Source organism: Esox lucius, chromosome 19 (genome assembly GCF_011004845.1).
Source record: "Esox lucius isolate fEsoLuc1 chromosome 19, fEsoLuc1.pri, whole genome shotgun sequence".
NCBI classification, from domain to species: Eukaryota; Metazoa; Chordata; class Actinopteri; order Esociformes; family Esocidae; genus Esox; species Esox lucius.
In genome coordinates this window covers 40,983,567-41,004,612 of record NC_047587.1, presented here as the reverse complement: position 1 = coordinate 41,004,612, position 21,046 = coordinate 40,983,567, and positions in this window count along the sequence as shown.

Genomic DNA, 21,046 nt, shown 5'->3' with positions numbered 1-21,046 from the left:
TTACTTCAATACAGATCTCATCAAATTGACTCTTACTATGAGGTACGTAGTGTGGCTTGTCGTACGTTACTGTGACAACTTGGTTCTTTCTCCCTGTAATATGTACAGTTCGCAGCAGTGGGACATGACTGTCACCAACACGTTGATAATCAATTATATCTGTGTAGATGTATAGGGTGTTAAACCCCACCAGAATATCTGTGGGGTATGTTCCGTACCATGGGGCGTACCACCGCTCGCCTGGTTTTAACCCCAATATCTTCCAGTTTTGCACTAAATTTCAAACTAAACTGGGGCTCACCTTTTAGAAACATTCTATTTTTAAATTCATCGTACCCCACCGATATACCATGTGTTTTTATATAACTGTTGTGCTCTATCACTAGTTTTAATATGCTGCTGTAATAACCGGTGTCGAGTTCATATTTCCAAGTTTTGTCGTTATTCAAGTCATGTAGTTCAAATGCGTTTTCACCCCGTATGGGTATTGGAACTCCATCAAAGATACTTCCCAATCGCCTTTCAAATCTATACCTTTGGCAAATTTAGTTGTATAGCACGAACTTGTGTTGCTTGGATAGACATGTCTCGATGAGTTACTGGGCAGCGTTATGTAGAAGCCACCGTCACCCATGCTGATCACAGTCAATGTAAATGACGTGATCCTGGAGTTTTATCCAGTTTCTAGGTCAACCACTTGTTCCGATGGTATCCAGCTGTTGAATTTCTCAGGCCAACCAAGCCATTTCAAAAGACACATTTTCCTCCCTTTCTGTACTTTCTCATTCAAAACTACTTCCACTTTAAAAGTTTTATCCTTAGCCACGATTATTTTCAGCAATTCCTGTTCATATAAGGTCCCAACTATCACATCACCATCGTAATCTTTTATTCTATATACAGGAGGTACCCGAGGAATGCATTCTGTTATTGTAAAATATTCATCTGTGTACCCTTTTTCATAGCCTTTTGTAAACGTACATCTCAGCTTTGAGAGTCTCACAGTATCCCCAACCTGGAACTTGTAGCTTTGATTACCATTTCTCGTTAATGTTGTGCCATACAGGTTCTTGAGAAATAATCTAACATTTTCTTCACAAACGTCAGCAGGTTTCATCTTTATAGACCGATGGTAGCTATGGTTGTACCCACAAACTAAATCTTGAATAACCTCAACATAGCGATGAGTCTGTCAGATACCAGCTGTCAGATACCTCCACATTCGTGATTTAATTGTTTTATTAAACCTCTCAACGATACTCGCTTTGACATAATTTCCTGTAGCTAAATGTTTTATGTTGTACTTCTTCATCAACATTTCAAAATGTGAATTAAAAAATTCCTTCCCCTTGTCTGTTTGGACTTTTTGCAGTGTTCTTCCTTCTTTTAATATGTCTTCAAATGCTCGCTTTACCTCTATAGCGCTTTTATTTCTCAGCACGTGAATCCATGCGTATTTGCTTAATACATTTATGCATGTTAACATAAATTTCATGTTATCGTTTTCCACACTGTAAGCACTCATGTCAACCAAATCCAGCTGAAATTGCGAATTTATATCATGAACAATAACTCTATTTCTTTTAAAATGTATAGCTACAGGCCTGTGTAGAATGTATGTATCCTGGGCGAGCAGCCAGTCATCGGCCTCACCATTTTTGAGGATCTACCTGGTTTTTTCCAAGTATGCTCTTTTCAAACCCTCTCTACCCACATAAGCACCAGGGTTTGCCGGGTCATAGTAAATACTTTTCATAACCTGTTCAGATGTCGTAGAGTGTTCGAGCAATAATGAGAATTAATACATGTTTAACAATGTTTTATTTGAGTTTTAGAAAACACAACCAAGATATTCAGAAAAGTTACACAAACATTCAGATTTCTCATAGTCTTTGTTTATATACATGTTAACATGAGAACTGAAGTTACCCTGTCCTTAGACAACAGACTCATTGCTTTCGTCACACCATGACGCCGCTGTGTCACATACAGCATCCTCATTAAATTTGTCCATGAATTCATCCCTGTTCTCACTCAGTCTCTGTGTGATGTTCGGCTCCAACTTGAGCTCATGCAGAAAGTTCTCAGCGGCCTCGTGAACATCAGTCATCGGTGCGTGAAAACCCGATGCGTTCAAAATCTTGACAAACACATGTTTCAGTCGCGGTGTTAAAAAGGTCGCCACAATGTCATCATAATGGGCCTCAAAAAAATACTCAGGCGGTTCGAGACATGAATGTCTTGTCTGGCTCGGGTGGTCCACTTCACATCCAATGCATGCTTTGTGTAGAATAGCCCCAACAACGTTTTCCAGAATCATGCCCATTGTTGCTTTGAAAATGTCAGGAAATGATGTCAAAGTGATTATCGTTGAGAGATTTAATAAAACATATAAATAACAAATGTGGAGGTATCTCACAGCTGCCAACACTCATCGCTATGTTGAGGTTATTCAAGATTTAGTTCATGGATACAACCATAGCTACCATCGGTCCATTAAGATGAAGCCTGCTGACGTTTGTTAGATTAGTTCTCAAGAAACTGTATGGTACAATAATGAGAAATTGTAATCTAAGCTACAAGTTCCGGGTTGGGGATACTGTGAGACTCAATGTTGAGAGGAGCGTTTACAGAAGGCTATGAAAAAGGGTACACAGATGAATATTTCACAATAACAGAATGCATTCCTCGGGTACCTCCTGTATATAGAATAAAAGATTAGGATGGTGATGTGATAGTTGGGACCTTTTGTGAACAGGAATTACTGAAAATAATCGTGGCTAAGGATAAAACTTTTAAAGTGGAAGCAGTTATGGATGAGAAAGTACAATAAGGGAAGTCTTGTGAAATGGCTCGGCTGGCCTGAGAAATTAAAACGCCGGATACCCTTGGAACAAGTGCTTGACCTAGAAACTTGATAAAACTCCAGGATTTTCAGGATCACGTCATTTAACTTGACCGTGATCAGCATGGGTGACAGTGGCTTCTACATAACGCTGCCCAGTAACTCATCGAGACATGTCTATCCAAACAATACAAGTTCAAGCTATACCACAAAAGTTGCCAAAGGTATAGATTTGAAAGGTGATTGGGAAGTATCTTTGATAGAATTCCAATACTTGCTTACGTGGAAGACTTTGCATGAGGTGAAAACATATTTGAACTACTTGACTCAAAACACGACAAAACTTGGAAATATGAACTCAACACCAGTTATTACAATGGCATAGTAAAACTAATGGCAGAGCTTAACAGTTATGTAAAACCACATGGTGTATGGGCGGGGTATGATGTATTTAAAAATAAAATGTTTCTAAAAGTCGAGCCTCATTGTAGTTAGAAATTTAGTGCAAAACTGGAACAGATATTAGGCTTAAAACCAGGCAATAAATGGAACGCACCATGGTACGGAACACCCTACAAAGACCCTATACATCTACACAGATAAAATTGATTATCAGCGTGTTGGTGACAGTCATGTCCCGCTGTTGCGAACTGTGCATATTGTATGGAAAAATAACCAAGCTGTCACAGTGATGTACGACAAGCCACACTACGTATCTCTTAGTAAGAGTCAGTTTGATGAGATCTGTATTGAAGTAAAATCTGATCAAAACCAGCTGGTTTCATTCATAGTGGGGAAGGTGATTGCAAAATTACACTTCAGACCTGTCAATCAATCTTTTAGACAATAAGATGCAGCCTCGGAAACTCTACGATGATCCTCAAAAGTATGCTGAATACTACACGGTTTACCGGGGTATCATGGTAGCGCTGCAATGTATGGGGCTGGTCTAGGGGGCCTTTTCGGAGGGCTTTTCCCGGATGGCAATACCTTTGTTGAAGAGTGGGTTCTCAATAGCAAAACCACATCTGAAAAATCCGGCTAGGAATATAGTTGGCAATATTGTCAACAGTGTTATGTCACGACAAACAAAACAGCAGGACGGTTCTGGATTGATGGTTATGACTCGAGTTGTTAGAAAGAGGCCACCAGGTAGGAGGAGCCTACCAAAGAGTGAAAAACGCAAGAATGAGACAAAAACAAGAGCCACGGTTAAAACAAGACATACAGCTCGGAGGACACTCAAAGGGAACACCGCAAAGTTGATTAAGAATATATTCTAGAAAGATGTTACTCTTACACTGTATGTCTGGTGATTGTATGAAAACAGAGTTGGATTTATTCACAGTTCCTTTCACACACACATCTATTGAGAAAAATAGTTGGGGTAAAAGCCACCCTATTTTCACAAGTGGATGTCTCCTGGGGTGATCGTTTAATTAGTCAGAGTAGCAACACATACCCCTACACAGCCGTTATAGAGAGGATTCTGAATCATGGATGTGAAACATTAAAGACAGTTTTCAGCTGGTTTGTTTTACAAGAACGCTGCAGGTCACATGGATGTTACGGAGCCCGCAGGCGAGAACGATGGACTCAAGAAAAGGGCTGCCTATTCAGCGGATAGTACAGCATTTGAAATGATTGGCCTTGTTAATAGCTTTGAAGCTCATGTTAAACGGCGTCAACATAAAGGTTAGGATGGTCCGCGGTAAAAACGAGTTCTGTATTATGGGGGCAGGGGATGTCCGTTATTGTTTGCATTGTTAGATTTCGTCCAGTTTTAATGCAACCAGAAGTCAGGGGAGAGTAATCTTTATTCAGCATGAGGCTACGATGTTAACCTTCCATTCATTAATTTTCTCTCCAATGATTACAAGTTAACACAGTCCTTTATGACAATACACATAGTTCGGCGATCAGTGATTGTAGCCAACCATAACTCAGTCTATGGACCTTATTCACAGCGCCTCCATCTTGAAATCCAAAACGAGGCTGGGGGGTACACTCTAACCGGAAGTTCATTGACAGAGCGCAGCAGCGGGCGTCTATCATCATGAAAGATTTGATGTCCACAAAGGTATCGCCATGTCTTCCCAACATAACAGTGGACTATGTCGAAAAATGGGCCAATAAGGACTGCATGATTCCCCGGGCTGTTTTGCTTAAAGGATACAGCAACTGGATCGAGGGATATGTACACGACGTGGAAGGTAATGCACGGACGATCACAGCTTTTTTTCTGAAATCAGCATTAGTTAACGTTACTGTTGAAGTTAGCTTGTTAGCTAGATAAAACAACAGGACGTGACAACATTACAAGCTGATGCAAAGCATTGTTAACCACACCAGCCTGACTGTTATTTTGAGTGTTAACAATAAATTATTTTGCCGACAGTCAAGAGGAGTGAGACAGTCAGTGTGAGAGCTAAGTCTTTTCGCTCAATGCGAAAAAACGAGGCACCTTACAACATTCAGGTATCATGACTGTGGATAAACTGCTCGGTTTGCGGAGTGGTGCCACTGCTAGAACCAATACGCTTGCTGTTTATCCACTGTTTATACGTAGTTGTGTGCTTAACATGGTCTAGATTAGCAATGGTTATTATCATAAACAGGCACAGATCACGTCTTGTTTATATTTTGCTGTAAGACACGCTACCCAGCTATCCTCAGTTGGCGCTGTAATGGCGACAGGCAGCAGAGTGCAGAGTGAGAGTGTTGTTTTAATGTTTAACCTGGTTTTAGCGTCCCTACTTACTTGGATTTTTAACTGATCTGCGTGTGACGGTCATAACAATGACTCACCTCAGTTTGATGGGATGTTTTATCCTTTTTATGCTCTTATGCAAACTTTTGGGCGTACTCTGCGAACAGAAGGAGTCCCCCCAATATACCCGCGAGTTTCTCCTGTTCCTGCGTAGCTCCGATGCGGGAATCGTGAGCTCCCAGGCGGCTCTTCCACCTGAGATCATCCGGTCGGCAGCCCCCGCAGAGAACCGGAGTTGGGCACCCAAGACAGGAGTGAGGAAAAGGAGGAGACGCGGCGGTGTACGGCAAAGATTGAAGCGACAAGGCCAAGACGTTAGAGAAGATCGTGAAAGATGAACTATTGAACTCTGTACAGGATCTACTAGACCCGCTCCAATTCGCCTACAGACCAAAACGGGGAGTGGAAGATGCAGCATGTACTCTTTTTTAACTTGATCTATTACCCATCTTGAGGGTGCAAAGAGCTTTGTGCGGCTGCTTTTTATTGATTTTTCTTCAGCTTTTAACTGCATTCAACCACATATTTTGGCAGGGATCTTAAAGAATACTTTTATTATTATTTTCTTATTTGTTGGCTGATGGACTTTTTAACTGACAGGTCACAACGTGTGAGAGTGAATAGCATCTTATCCGATATTCTCTTTTCCTCCACTGGTTCCCCCCAGGGCTGCGTCCTCTCCGCTATCTTATTTATTTTATATACAAATGCATGCCAAAGCCAGCACGCCAGGCGTCATATCGTTAAGTTTGCCGATGACTCGGTAATAGTGTCACTGCTGACTCATAACGACCCCGAGTATGGCGCTACTTTAAATGATTTTACAGCGTGGTGCAAGTCGTCTTTTATGAACATTAACGCGGCAAAAACTAAAGAAATGCTGATCGATTTTAGGAAGAATCCCCCCACCCTCTCTCCGACCCTTATCAATGATCAAGCTATCGAAGTGGTGAAGCAATACAAATACCTCAGTATTATAATAGACGACAAACTCACCTTCGAACCTCAGGTTGACGCTGTCGGTAAAAAAGCACACCAGCGTATGTTTTTTATCGTAAACTTCGCAATTTTAATGTCGATAAGATTTTTATGAGGATGTTTTATTGTTGTTTTATTGAAACTATTCTTCCCTTTGCCTTTGTGAGCTGGTTTGGGTCCCTCACCCTTAAAAACAAAAACAGGCTGCAATACATTACTAAAGTGTGTGGAAAAATTTCCCTGAACTCTCTGACTGACTTAAAATCTCTATACGAGACAAGGACCCTGAAGAAGGCCCAGTCAGTCCTGGCTGATATAAGCCACCCTCTGAACAGCTGCTTCATGTTGTTGCCGTCTGGCCACAGATTCTGTCTGCCTAAATGCAGGACAAACAGACACAAAAACTCTTTTGTTCCTGCTGCTATAGGTTTTGTTAATAATTCAATGTGAGATGTGGACCTTTGTGTAGTATGTATTTACTTGTGTTCTCCTTCGATAGTGTCTGTTGTATGTATGGCTTATGTGTCGTTTATGTTGCACTTTATTTTGCTGCAAAACGAATTGCCCCTCTGGGATAATAAAGACTCCTTGAACTTGAACCCACGGCAGGACGTTAGCTGACCAGGCTAGTAAAAAGAGCAACTACTTGCTTAACGTTACCCCCGAATCAGCCCTTCGCTTGTTATGACTTAAAAAGGACCGGTTCGTGGCTAATCAAGTCATGTCTATTTAGCCAGAAGGTTTAGCTAGCTATCTCTATGACAGTTAACATAAATATGGCTAACGTTAGCATCGTAAACTAATGTTAATATCTTACCTTGAAATGGCGACCGGGATCTCTTCTTATATTATGAATCCATTCACGGCAAAGTACAGGATATTTTGGGAAACGATGGAATGTTTGACTTGTATAGGATTTCTTTCTCTTTGAAGATGTACATTTGGGAACACAACAATGCGGCGGCATTGTAGGTAATGTTATGACAGATGGGTAGGCCAACAATACTTCCGTACCCCACAGCCTCGTTTTAGTTTAAAGGAAGTGACGTGGGTGAATAAGGCGAATTATCCTCCAGTAAGAAGGATTATCCTACATGGTACACTTGTGTGGTATGTTCAAACCTCCCCTATGGTCAATGGGTTTATCGATAGAATCTATGACAGTCATATGGACAGTTCCTAGCAGGAGGTGTGGACAGGGTGTGTGGGGCCTATCAGCAATGGCCACCTTGTCTTATCAATTGTCCGTTGTTCAGCATTAGTCAGCACATGTGTTGTGTTAAGTTTCTCATGCCTATTTGCTAACAGCGTATATTATCTGCGTCCCTATTTGTCACAAAGTGTCCTGTTTCACCAGCTGTGAACTTGGACACGCTCAAGCACTACTCTCAACCAATGCCAAGTACCCAATTGAAAGAGTGTGTATGAAGACATTTAGTTTACCGGGAGGGGGTCGCGTTTACAACCAGGAAAACTTATTTTTAGGACCGCTTCCAAATTTATTGTCATGGGGTTTGTGGACAATGACAGTTTTACAGGAAAGTTACACAAAAAATGATTTCATTTCAAACATTATAAGTTGGAGTTAATGGCTATGTATGTAGACAGTCAGCAATTTACCTAGCAAACCATTCCAACGAAATTACACAATGGGGTTCAGCAGTGTGTGAATTTTACAATTGGGCCTTAGCTTCAGGAAAACACCTAAAGGACCAAGCCTTGGCTATTGACAGGTCTGACTTCTAACATGGTTATGCCCTTTATTGCATTCAACTGCGCGTCCGGATGAGGAATGTGGTCAGCTCCTATCAAGTCAGGGGAATGTACGACTTGAGATGAGGTTCAGACAACCACTACCCCACAGAATTATTTGGTTGTTTATTCAATCTTTGACTCCATTATCGAAGTGTCAAACCGGCGATAAGTCATGCTTGACTACTATTAGGAAACGGTGTGGAAATTAATACCACAGAGTTGACCAGTCTGGTGACCAATTTTATTTAGGACGCATTTCTATGGTGTGCTGGCATGCGACCAACTTCATAGTGGACCAGTCCAGGATGTTGCATCAATGATGATTGTTAATACACACTCGAGCAATCACCCCGGGGAGTACTGGCTAGTTATTTACATAACAGATGATGGCATCGGAAGGTTTTATGACATTTTTGGGAAAGCCCCCAGATTTGACATATTTTCCCAAGTCAATCAATGCCTTTATGCAAACCTGTGAGAATGTGGAGTACAGTTCAAAACAAGTACAGGACATGATTTCATCCACGTGATGATTTACGATAAAATGACACGCAAATGTACAATTGCTTACAACATGCCCTGTCTTGTGAATAGTTTAATTTGTGTCATGGTTGTTGAAGGAATACAAAATATCATGTGTAAATCATGTGTATGTCAACTTTATTATACAAAAAGAAAAACATTTGTAAAACCACATCAATGTTTGCATTGTATTTTTCATACAACAATTATTCAAGGTAAAACATACACTTTGACAATGATTTACAATTGGAAGCCATTTTGTGGGGTCCATGGTAAGGGGTACAAAGAATGCTTAGGTTGGTTGATAACCAGTTGCTGGGGGAGTAGCTAAATCATCCATTGTGTTGCCAGACATGTGTTTTTATAAATTGATTTTATGCCTTACAAGCGCATTTGGAATAGTTGTAAAAGGCATGTTGAGACATACCATGACATACCATACCCCCCCCCCCCCACCCAACGTCAGCACTTTTATTGGTTGCTGTCACACTTTTAAACAGATCCAACAGGTGCGAACCCTTGATTATCTCTCCTTTGAAAATGAATTCACCATTTGAAGTCCATGAAGTCAAATCTTTAGACCTGTGCATTCTCTTAAGAATATATTCAACATTCTTCCTATGTCCCGCAGGTACATTATCCAAAATTGTATCAACAAGGTTAACATTTCGGTCAACAGTTTGCTTAGTCTCTGTCTTGTTTACCACATCAGCCCAAATCTCAGACCCAGGTAGACTTAAAGTCAGTGTATTTGTATCAAGCTCCCCCTGTCTCACAACAGTGAAAAATCTTTGTAAAATAGCAGAATATATTTTACCTTTCTTGTGTAAATCCATATCAGGCTTCAACAATATATTACAAATCGATGAGTCCAAATCATTTTCAACAGATTGTCTTACATCGTTGCTAGTTGACTTCCTCAGGAGTCCCACAAGCCAACCAGGCCTGATAGGACTCCTTCTTCAGCTTGACAGCATCCCTTACTTCCAGTGTCCACCACCGGGTTCGGGGATTGCCGCCTCGACAGGCACCGGAGACCTTACGGCCACAGCTCAGAGCGGCCGCTTCGACAATGGCGGTGGAGAACATGGTCCACTCGGACTCAATATCTCCAGCCTCCCTCGGGATCCAGTCGAAGCTCTGCCGGAGGTGGGAGTTAAAGATCTCTCGGACAGGAGACTCGGCCAGACGTTCCCAGCAGACCCTTACAGTACGCTTGGGTCTGCCAAGTCTGTCCAGCTTCCTCCCCCGCCATCGGATCCAACTCACCACCAGGTGGTGATCAGTCGACAGCTCCGCCCCTCTCTTCACCCCAGTGTCCAAGACATACGGCCGCTGGTCAGATGAAATGACAACAAAGTCGATCATCCACCTACAGCCTAGGGTGTCCTGGTGCCTCATGCACTGATGGAAACCCTTATGCTTGAACATGGTGTTCGTTATGGACAAACTGTGACTAGCACAGAAGTCCAATAACTGAACACCGCTCGGGTTGAGATTCAGGGGGGCCGTTTCCTCCCCCAATCACGCCCCCTCCAGGTGTCACTGTCGTTGCCCACGTGGGCGTTGAAGTCCCCCAGTAGAACGACTATAGTCCCCAGTCGGAGCACTTTCCAGCACCCCTCCCCAGAGGACTCCAAGAAGGTTGGGTATTCTGCACTGGCGTTCGGCCCGTAGGCACAAACAACAGTGAGAGACCTATCCCCGATCCGTAGGCGCAGGGAAACGACCCTCTTGTTCACTGGGGTAAACTCCAACACATGGCGGCTGAGCTGGGAGCCTATAAGTAAAACCCACACCAGCCCGCCGCCTCCCACCATGGGCAACTCTAGAGTGGTGAAGAGTCCATCCTCTCTCAAGGAGTGTGGTTCCAGAGCCCAAGTCGTTGCGTTAGAGGTGATCCCGACTACCTCTAGTCGGAACCTCTCAACCTCATGCCACAATCTCAGGCTCCTTCCCCGCCAGCCTAGAGCTAGTTTCCGTGTCCAGGGATCAGGTTGTCTAGGTACCCGCCTTCGACTGCCGCCCAATCCTCTCTGCACCAATCCCTATGGTCCCTCCCGCAGGTGGTGAGCCCTCGGGAAGGCGGCCCCATGTCGCTCCTTTGGGCTGAGCCACCAGGCGCTCGCGTACGAGCCACAACCCCGGGCCTGGCTCCAGGGTGGGGCCCCGGCTGCGCTATACCGGGCAACGTCACGGACGTCACAGGATTTTTCTCATCATTAAAGGGTTTTGAACCGCTCTTAGTCTGACCCGTCGCCTAGGACCTGTTTGCCTTGGGAGACCCTACCAGGGGAATATAGCCCAGAACAACATAGCTCCTAGGGTCACTTGGGTACTCAATCCCCTCCACCACGTTAAGGTGTCAGTTCATGGAGGGGACTACAGACACCGTTATACTTGAATAGTCTCCCTTGCTCGAGCCGTAACTTCAAATGAATTGTGTTGGTACGACTGCCAAAAAGAGCATCCCCGAGGGTCAAGGCACTCTGGAGCATCAAAGTATTCAAGAAAACTTTGACATCTGCGGATATGTTTTCAAGCTGATTCCACTCACACTCCCATATGTATTGAACATGCACGTTGTGTTGTTTTTTTAAAGCCTCTAGCTTTGTCAGCCATTGCTGGTGCATCAGCCCATACTGAATCTTTGTCATTGGATTGATGCTTGTTGAACAATGACACTTTGGGTGACCGTGCCAAGAAACAACATAGAAATTCATAGACCGTGCTAAAACCATCGCCGTTCAGCATATCCATCAACGTAGTAGGCCACTGATTTTCACTTCACCCCTGTTCAGGGCATGCTGTATGATGTATCTCATCGGAGGCCACATATTCAAGCCATTGGATTGAGCTGTGTTGTGGAAATTCTTGAACTGATGTATTCTTGGTCCTATGCATGTATGAATGAGTTACTAGTTAAAGTACTGAGTACCCATGTTTAGATAGGTAGAGGAGCGTGACAGAGGGGTTCTGTTATTTGTCCTAGGGGGGGCATCCTTGACCGGCACCAGTAGATTATAGGGTTAATCGTAAATCTGCCTATCATGTTGTTTGTCCAGATGCTGTGAGTCTTCTCCTACAGTTGAAAAGGTTACCCATGTGGGGGAGGATAGCTTGCCCCTTTAGGTAAACACAACAGTGAACATTATGGCAGGAAGGATAAAGTGGGGGGATAGCCCGCCCTTTGGGTAAAACCTATGTGACACAAGACAGATGGCTAACAACTTACCACACCCCTTTTTCTATGTAATATATACCGATAGTGCATGTATTGAGTTAGAGACTCCTCGGACGATTATGTTTGTAAGCGGTTGACCCGTTTCTATTATTTGCAAATGATATTAAAATGGTGCCTAGGGAATTTTGTCTCTGTTTCTTAATCCTTTAAGAGTGTTGATCGATGGAATTACCATTACAGCTGTTTCTGACAACGGTTGTAGTTGTCCGAGGGGACCAATGCAATGGTGTCCTTGGTGAGGAATCTGTTGAAAAATACTTTTTATGCAAGCCGAAGATATTGTAAATGACCGGAATGGGTCAACAACACCACACTCCAGGAACTTGAGTCTGTAGCGCATACAACCCTCTCTCAAGATGACCACATCATTAACACAGTAGGCGTTTATTTAATCCTGCATGACAAAGTGGTATGTGGAAACAGTTGCATACCATTGCTAAAACTCATCTTTTTCATTAGCCATCATGATATTCACACCGTGGTAATACGGTTCCGGATGGGGGCCAACATAGTTCTCATTCTCCTTGATGTTAAACTTTTTAATCCTTTAAACCCTTAGCACGTGGCAAGGCCGACAGCTTCATCAGTAGGAAGCAATGACTATCAATGTATCTCTGATTCAATGTGCTGTCTGTAAAAATTCTGAGTTTGTTGACATTAGCAGTGTGTCATGCCAATACCATTGTTAGCAAGGTACTGCATCAAGATGTAACCATCGAAACCTTTAAAGTCGTGTGCTATAAATGTGTAGTCATTATATTTCGGTTGCCTAAACTTTTGGAAAAAAGCAGTGACGCAACCATCTCCTGCTGAACACCACGTCTCGTTATCAAAGCTTATTGCGCAAACGAAATTTGCAGTGTGTAAACCATTCACCGGATTGGCAATTGTCTCAAAATCATAAAATATGTAGTGCTCACTGGGGTCCTCGGGCTTAGAAGGTTTTATATAACACTGATGAATCTTTTCAACCAACAGATCCATGTTACAATTGGGACACGTTAGCCGTGCACTTGTGCGCTTTATAGTTGGTAATACTAACATTATAATGACGGCCGCAATCGACACAGTATTTCTTCTATTCACACATGCTAACCCAACGATCCACACTTTTGTGGTGCTTCAAGCGTTTTTGCTGTTTATAACAAAAGTCAGAATAACATATCCCCTTACAGTCTGGGCACTGCTTTGTGTTGCGGAGTTGGGTATGACAATCTTCATGAAGACAGACCTTACAGCTATGTTTACAGCCATGATCACCACGGGTGTTGAATCCTGTATAACACCAATCACAAACATATGACACACCCAGAAAGCCCTTCAGATTCATGATGCCATATAAATGGTTATCGTGTAGGTACATAAAGAGGGTGCTAGGGTCCTTGCTGTTTTGAAACTTGGTAAAGTGACCATCCTGTGTTCGATGAAAGACAACAATTTTACACCCTGTAATTTCTTCAAACCAAACAATATCTGTGAATGCCACACAATCATCTAACACTAAACCAGCTCCCTTATGTAGCTCATGACCACTAGCCTCGGCCTCTACGAGGCTAGTGGTCTGTATGTGTACTGCGGGTTCAACAGACCCATCAAATAATCAACAGTGTTTGTGCTTTACGTCACGTGGCACCACCCTTACGGTTTTTGACAATTTGCACCATCAGCTCTAGTGATTCATCAATCATAATCTCAGCATTACTCTGCATAATACTTTCAAGTAAATTACCAAACGTACGTTCATTATATTCATCCGCCCTCATTGTCACATGTATTACCTCAATCTGCCGATGATCACCAGGCCCATGTACAAAGTCTGAAGATCTAACAATTAAAGTATCCAAGCCATCCATAATGATTGCATAGAATGTGCCAAAATCCCCAACTTCATCAGTATTTGATAAATGTATCAACTATCGTTATTCAATGTCCTGTAACACATAACATTGTATAACTCTAACATCGCCATCAGTGCAGTGACTTTGCATCAGAGAGTTCAGAGGAGAGTCAACTGTATCACGCGAAAAACAGGGGCTAGTAAACACAGTTAACAAGCATGCATCTGAGGATTATTGTGCACATCGCTGTGTAACAAAATATTGGCCAGCTCATTTGATTTTTGGGGTGTGTTCTGTTGATTATGTGTAGATGTTGGTTTTTCCGTGTCTGGTTGGTTTCCAACATCATCCCTAAGAAAAAAAAAAAAGAAACTTCAAAATAAATGGAAGTGCTGTAAATGGTATTTGCCGATCTATACAAGATAAAAACATATTATGTAATACATACCTGTAGCCAAGCTGATTTAGGTAACACAATGACCTTTCAAAACAGACAGTCGATATCTGATATCTGCATTACACCATTTTATTCCTATAGGAATAAAATGGTGTAATGTGTGGTAGCCTTATTATGATGTCTTTAAGTTATTATGTATCTTTTTGGTTAAAAAAATATGATTAAAATAGCACATTTGGGCCTTCACGACCTCATGTGGCCCAAGAAAAGCACCAGACACGTTGTTATACACAATGACCTTAAAGGCCCCCTGACATGAAATTTTCATTTTGTGAGGTTTTTTAACATTAATATGAGTTCACCTAGCCTATATATGGCCCCAAATTTTCTAAAAATTCCATTCGGTGTAAATTGAGCATTTTCTATCTTTCTCTGACTTGGAGAAAACGGAGAATCAAACAGGCTGATCTGGACCCGTCTCTTTGTGACGTCGCAAGGAGAAATTGTTAACTCCCATGGTAACTCCCCTTTTTCTGCTTTGCCCGCCCAGAGAAAGAATTTAAATAGAGCCAGGTGTGAGGCACACATGTGTGTGAGCGACTTCAATTTGTCTACGCGACGAGGAGGGGCATCATGGCTTTTGAGCGAAGGAAACACAATAATTGCTCAGTAATAGGATGTAGAGATGAGCAACGAAGCCTTTTTTTACTTCCTTCGTACATGCCACAGAAGAACCAGTGGAATGATTTCATTTTCTCCGGAAAAGCACCGACACAGCTTCCCAAAGTTTTGCATGTCTGTGGCAAACATTTCACCGACGACTATGTACATAATGTTACACAACAAAATTATTTACTCCTGCGCGCACATAAATATATAGGCTTTATATATCTTGTGTAACGTGACTTCATGATATGAAGGGAGAATTTTTACATTTAAAAAAACCCTCTTCTCTAAACTAGAATATTTACTGATATAGATGCTAACACAGCTTTAAAATCATCACAAATCAGAGAAACATGAAAAGGCAAAAGCAGATTAGCTTTAGCTTTAACTTACATGATAATCAGACATCCTAACAAAGTATCATATAGACATAATATTTTTAACTAACCATTCGGAAACATCCTTCTGGAGGCGCTGAGTTGCAACTTCTTCATCCGTTGCTTCTCCATCTGGATCGGATTCTGGGTCAAACTGAAATGCTTCAATGTGTCTTCGTGCCATTGCAATATGATCCAGACATACGGTAAACATGCACGTTACCTTTGCCGCCAAGATAGTAAAGGCCACGCCCACCCACCACCATGCCCCGCTCACCCACCACCTTGCCCCGCCGTTTTCATCCTCATTAAAATTTAAAGTCACAGACACCAATACGGGCCGTTTGAAGGAAGCTCATTCTGTGACTGTATTGTAGTGGCTATAATTCTGCAGCAAGGCTGAATTTTTGAAAAAAGATTTCAGATACAGTACTAGGGACCACTATGGCCTATATTAAAGCCTACAAAAAGTAGCATGTCATGGGACCTTTAAATATATTTAGCTATACCATGCAATTGGCTTAACATGGAATAATAAAACTACATAACCATGCTTTTAGTATAGCCTAAAACATTCTTTGTGTTAAGAAGTTAGTTTTACATACCTTAAAAAGTTTGACCTGTGCTGCCAATATATCGTGATCTGGGAGAAAGTCTGGGAGAAAGTCTGATCTACTATAACCCTGACCATTTAACATACCCCCCCCCCATTTTTTTTTACAGAATAAGAAATACTTATTGGTCGAAATACAAGAGACACTAACAATAAAGACATCCCAACCCGTAATATATTACATTGCCTTACATCTGAACCAGAACCCACCCCCCGCCCCCCCCATTGAATAATGCCGCTGTGTCTAGGAGTCCTATTATGTCAAAAACATAGTTGCTTTCATCTAAACCCGACCATGTTTGGACTCAAATTGAACATTATAGCCTTTTTATAAACAATATAATACAATATTACATATTTATCACAATATATCACAACTTAATACACATGTCCCTGCTTGACTCCAATCACACACACACACAGGCACACGCATAGCACCACCCTATTTGACAACTTCAGACATAGTTCAGAACGACCCCTCAACCAACCAGCATGTTCATACACACCCCCACACCCCCCTTGATTTGTCGACCTACGGCTGATGTGTATACAAATTTGAATACAGCAAAGACATCTGGGTGGTTTATGAGATTTTTGAGACCGACTGTAGGTCGTATCACCAACCCTAGGACCTGGTCTCCCCCCTAGGGCCTTATAACAGTTGATCAACCAACAGCTTGCAATGGATATCACCTGTTTGTTGGGGAATACCCTTATTCCATTATCAGTCTTTGGTTTCTTGGAAAATAAATTGTTTGACCTCTATTACTGATTGTGCTGGGCAGATCTGATCTTAAGATCCACTTCTTGTTAAAAAAAAAATGGGGAGAAACTCTCTGAAATCTTAAGTCCGAACCCTTCTTTATATCTTACATAGAAAAGCATAGCCCCCAATTCTGTGCTTGAGGAAAAACACCATGCTACATGCCATTGTAAAACATGGAAGTTTACCACCCACTGGTTGTAGGACATCTGTTGTACCATTTGTCTGAATCTTTGGACCCTGGCACCCTTTTGTTGAACACCAAACATCTTGCCGCTGACACAACACTTATTTATTGTCTGGGAATTTAACATTCCGGAACCCTAAGACCCATTTGTTAAACATCAAACATAACCCAACTGTTATAACACTAGTGTGGGTTGCTCATCAGTCGTTGTAAAACATCAATGTAATCATAAATTGTCACCGGGCATGCATACGTCATTTCAGAAGTGCTGCCCTAACACACATCATACAGGATCACACCGGTCACACCGGAAGTCACACCCTACAAACCGGAAATCCCGCCCACCTGTCAGATCAATCTGGAAGACCCTCCCATTCTGACACCATATACCCTACATTTACTACTGGTATCTTTGGACTTGGTTAATCTCTAAAGGAACTGCTTCTGTGAAGATTTGTCAGCTGTCTCCGCTACACTTCAGTCATCCTTAGGTTTATTGAGTGTGACATTGTGTGGTGGTCCCGTCTGCAATCCCCCACCCACAACTTCCTGTCTCTCTGGTTCAGGACACTCTCTATAATAGTGACCATATTTACCTCAATTGTAACACGACTGATCTCTTGTCTGGTGCCCACTCCGTCCATGTCCACCTCTCCCTCGGCCTCTTCCGAAAACCACCAGTTCCTCCCCCCTTTCCGCCGAATTGCTGACCTTGCCCCTGGTAATACATGAGCTGAGAAGCCTGGAGCTTGATGTTTTCCTTTTCTTGTTTGGATATAGCTTTGTTATCAGTGGACTGCTGCCGTTCTGCATATTTACAATGTTCAATCACAGTCTTTAGAGGTACTGTCTCCCACCCACTGCAAGTGAGTTTCACAGTTTTGCTCAAAGCAGGCTGGAGGCCATGCACTAGGTCAGCATTTAGCAGGCTATTCAAGTTCAAACAGAAGGTCAGGCCACTGTATTTCCTGAAACACTTCCCCAACCTGTCTCTGTAGTCTTCCATGGATTCTTTATAGCCTGTACACAACTGTGGATCGCAGCCCAATCAGTCACTGTGGGGTGGGCAGTCTTTATTCTCTCCAGGAGAAGAGTAAGTTGAGTTTGGTATGGCCCCTCCGTGGACCAGAGAAGGTCCTCATTGAACCCCTCCTGTACGTCTGCCCAGCGTAGTTTCATCCTGGAACGCATGATGTGTGCAATCTCTGCTACCGACGGCTTGTACAGGACAGCCTGGTCAGGGTCGGCAGATCGTCCGGACCTGGTAGTCATGGGAGCTGGTTCAGGAGAAGGAATGAAGGCGGTGTGGGAAGAGAGAGTGCTTGGCAGACGAAGGGTTAAACCCTGTAGGGGAGACCATGAGGCTTTCCAGCTTCGGGTAGAGGAGTGGCAGGGGCGGCGCCTGGGTTGGAGATAGAGATGGGCCTGGGACCGGTGCTGGTACAGGAGCTGCAGGGATTGGAGTACAGTAAGGAGGTGGAATGTCACACTCATCATCCTCTCTATTCCTATTCCTTTTCTTCACTTTCTCATCACCCTCTGTCACACTTTCCTTTACCATTTTCTTTTTACTCCCACTCTCTATTCTTCTCTCATTCTCTCTCTCCCACTTACCATAGTTATCCCACTTTACTTTATCTTTCTTTCCTTTCTTACTCAAATTCTTCTAACTTCTGTTAGAAATCGGCGGTTACGTATAGTGGTCAAATAATGTAGAACCCGTATCAAATCGAGCGAGAAGTTCGCTCAAGTTTTTCGGAAAATTGCAGCACAGATGTCATTCGGTGAACATTCCATTATTTTCTCACTATAATGTTAGTTGCCAGCTAGCCAATATATTAAGGGTGTTTCTACATAGCAAAGATCAGGTTTCCAAGACAGTAACCCCCATGCCAAATCAATCAATCACATTTATTTATAAAGCCCTTTTTACAACAGCAGTTGTCACAAAGTGCTTTACAGAGACACCCGGCCTAAACCCCAAGGAGCAAACAACAGTAGTGTTGAATTTCAGTGGCTAGGAAAAACTCCCTAAGAAGGTCGAATTTTAGGAAGAATCCTAGAGAGGACCCAGGCTCAGAGGGGTGACCAGTCCTCTTCTGGCTGTGCTGGGTGAGATATTAAGAGTCCAATTGGAATAATTAATAAATTTCTCTGGGCTAAATCAAGAGTCTATTTGATTTTAGACTAGGTCAGAAGTATGACCAGGTGGACAAGGACAGGGACAGCAACGGGCCCCCCCAAACCAGGTACTCCGCAGGTGTGGACCAGGACCTCATGTCCTCCTAAAGTTTAAAACTGGAGGAGACTAAGAAAAGTTAGAAACTGCATTCCTCATATCCCCCAGCACAATAGTATAGCAGCGTAACACCTTGGAACTGAGACGGGGGGGTCCGGCGACACAGGGCCCAACAGGCAGGAAATGAATCCACCCACATTGCAAATGGTCAATGTGAACATTCCTGGGGTTATCAGAGCGCAACCTACAGAGAGATAATCTAAACAGAGAGATTTTTGTTGTTCTCATTATCTAGGCACATTCACTTCCAATGAAGCGTACATTCATATTGTAATGGTTAATGCTCAGATTCCACACTTCCTTCTACATTCTTTTAACTTAACCTCGCTAAATGTTCCCTTCAGATACTTTGTGCCACAATACCACTTGTCCTGAGACATCCGTGCCCCACTTTTCCACCATTATCTTTACTGGTCCAAACAGTGGATCCGGCAGGCAGGCGTTGTTTGTACTGCTGCCAGTCCCCTTGGTATCCGCTCACCCGTCACTTGTACTTAAGACAGATAACACACACAAGAATAACGTTTTAGTTTAGGGAGATATCGCTATTTTCGCACTTGTCACCAAACCATACAAATTTGTAAATTCTTCTCTCTTTCTTTAAATGTATTATATGTATATGTATTTTTATGTTTAGTTTATTTTAGGTTTTTGAATATTTAGGTTTTGTTTTTGTTATCTTTCATGTATACATCTATGCCATGTCATAGCAATTCTCTTGTCTATACATGCATCTTATATTCATCCTCGATGAATTACAGTTGCGCAAAACTGTTTACTGCGCAGCCTGTTCCACGAGAGGCCCCATGTGCCCGAACAGGTTTTATTAAAAGGTCTTTAGAAGCTTTCCCCCAATGGAGTTATTGTAATTATCCCTCAAATATTTGCAAAAATGTGGGGGGCATACTCACTTTTGTGAGACACTATACATAATACATGGGAAGTATAGGCCTGTTCAGTCTATAAAGTCTGTCTGAAAGAGTTGTGCCATCTTCAGTTGTCAAACATTCTTGAACATTGAATATATACTAAAAGGCATAGATACCATTTCTAAAATTCTTAACCATGTCAGAGGCGCCTGTTTGATATATCTGAATTTTATCACTGTTTACTAACACAAAATGGTTCTATAGATGCACGCCTGAATTTTTGGCCACTGGTTGTAAAAGTGGCGCAGTTGAGCCAAATGCATCACTGAACGTTAATTTGTCATGTATGTGCAGATAATGTGCTAGTGTTAGACTGATATAATTTTTTTGAGGCCGATACCGATATTTTGGGATTAAAGTGGCTGATAACTGATTTTATATGCCCATCCTCCCCATTGTTTTAATGTCAATGAAATGTACACCAGAAGTATTCCACATACAACACAGACACAAAAATGACTGAAAATAATAATAAAGAATACATTTCCAAATAGAGTGCAGAGTTCTATAGCAATCTATTTTGGTTGAAAAGCAGGGAACTTTGCATTGAGTATGAAGGCACATATATAGTTAAATGAACTAATGTGACAAGATAATGTGTTGATTCAATTAGCTAAATAGAGTGTCTTAAATAATAATATAAAATGAATGTCTATGTGGCACATTATTGTCAGAACTAGTGAATGAAGTCTTAATTTAGAGCAGTAATTTGATTTGGGTCACACTCAAGTACGAAAATACTTTACCTTGCCTGATTGTCCTTAGCATTACTGAAAAATGAAAGGATCAAACTGCAGCTGTATTTTTTTTAATGACAGATGATACCTTCCTGTTAGTGTTGCCTTTAGTTTGGTGCACCAGTG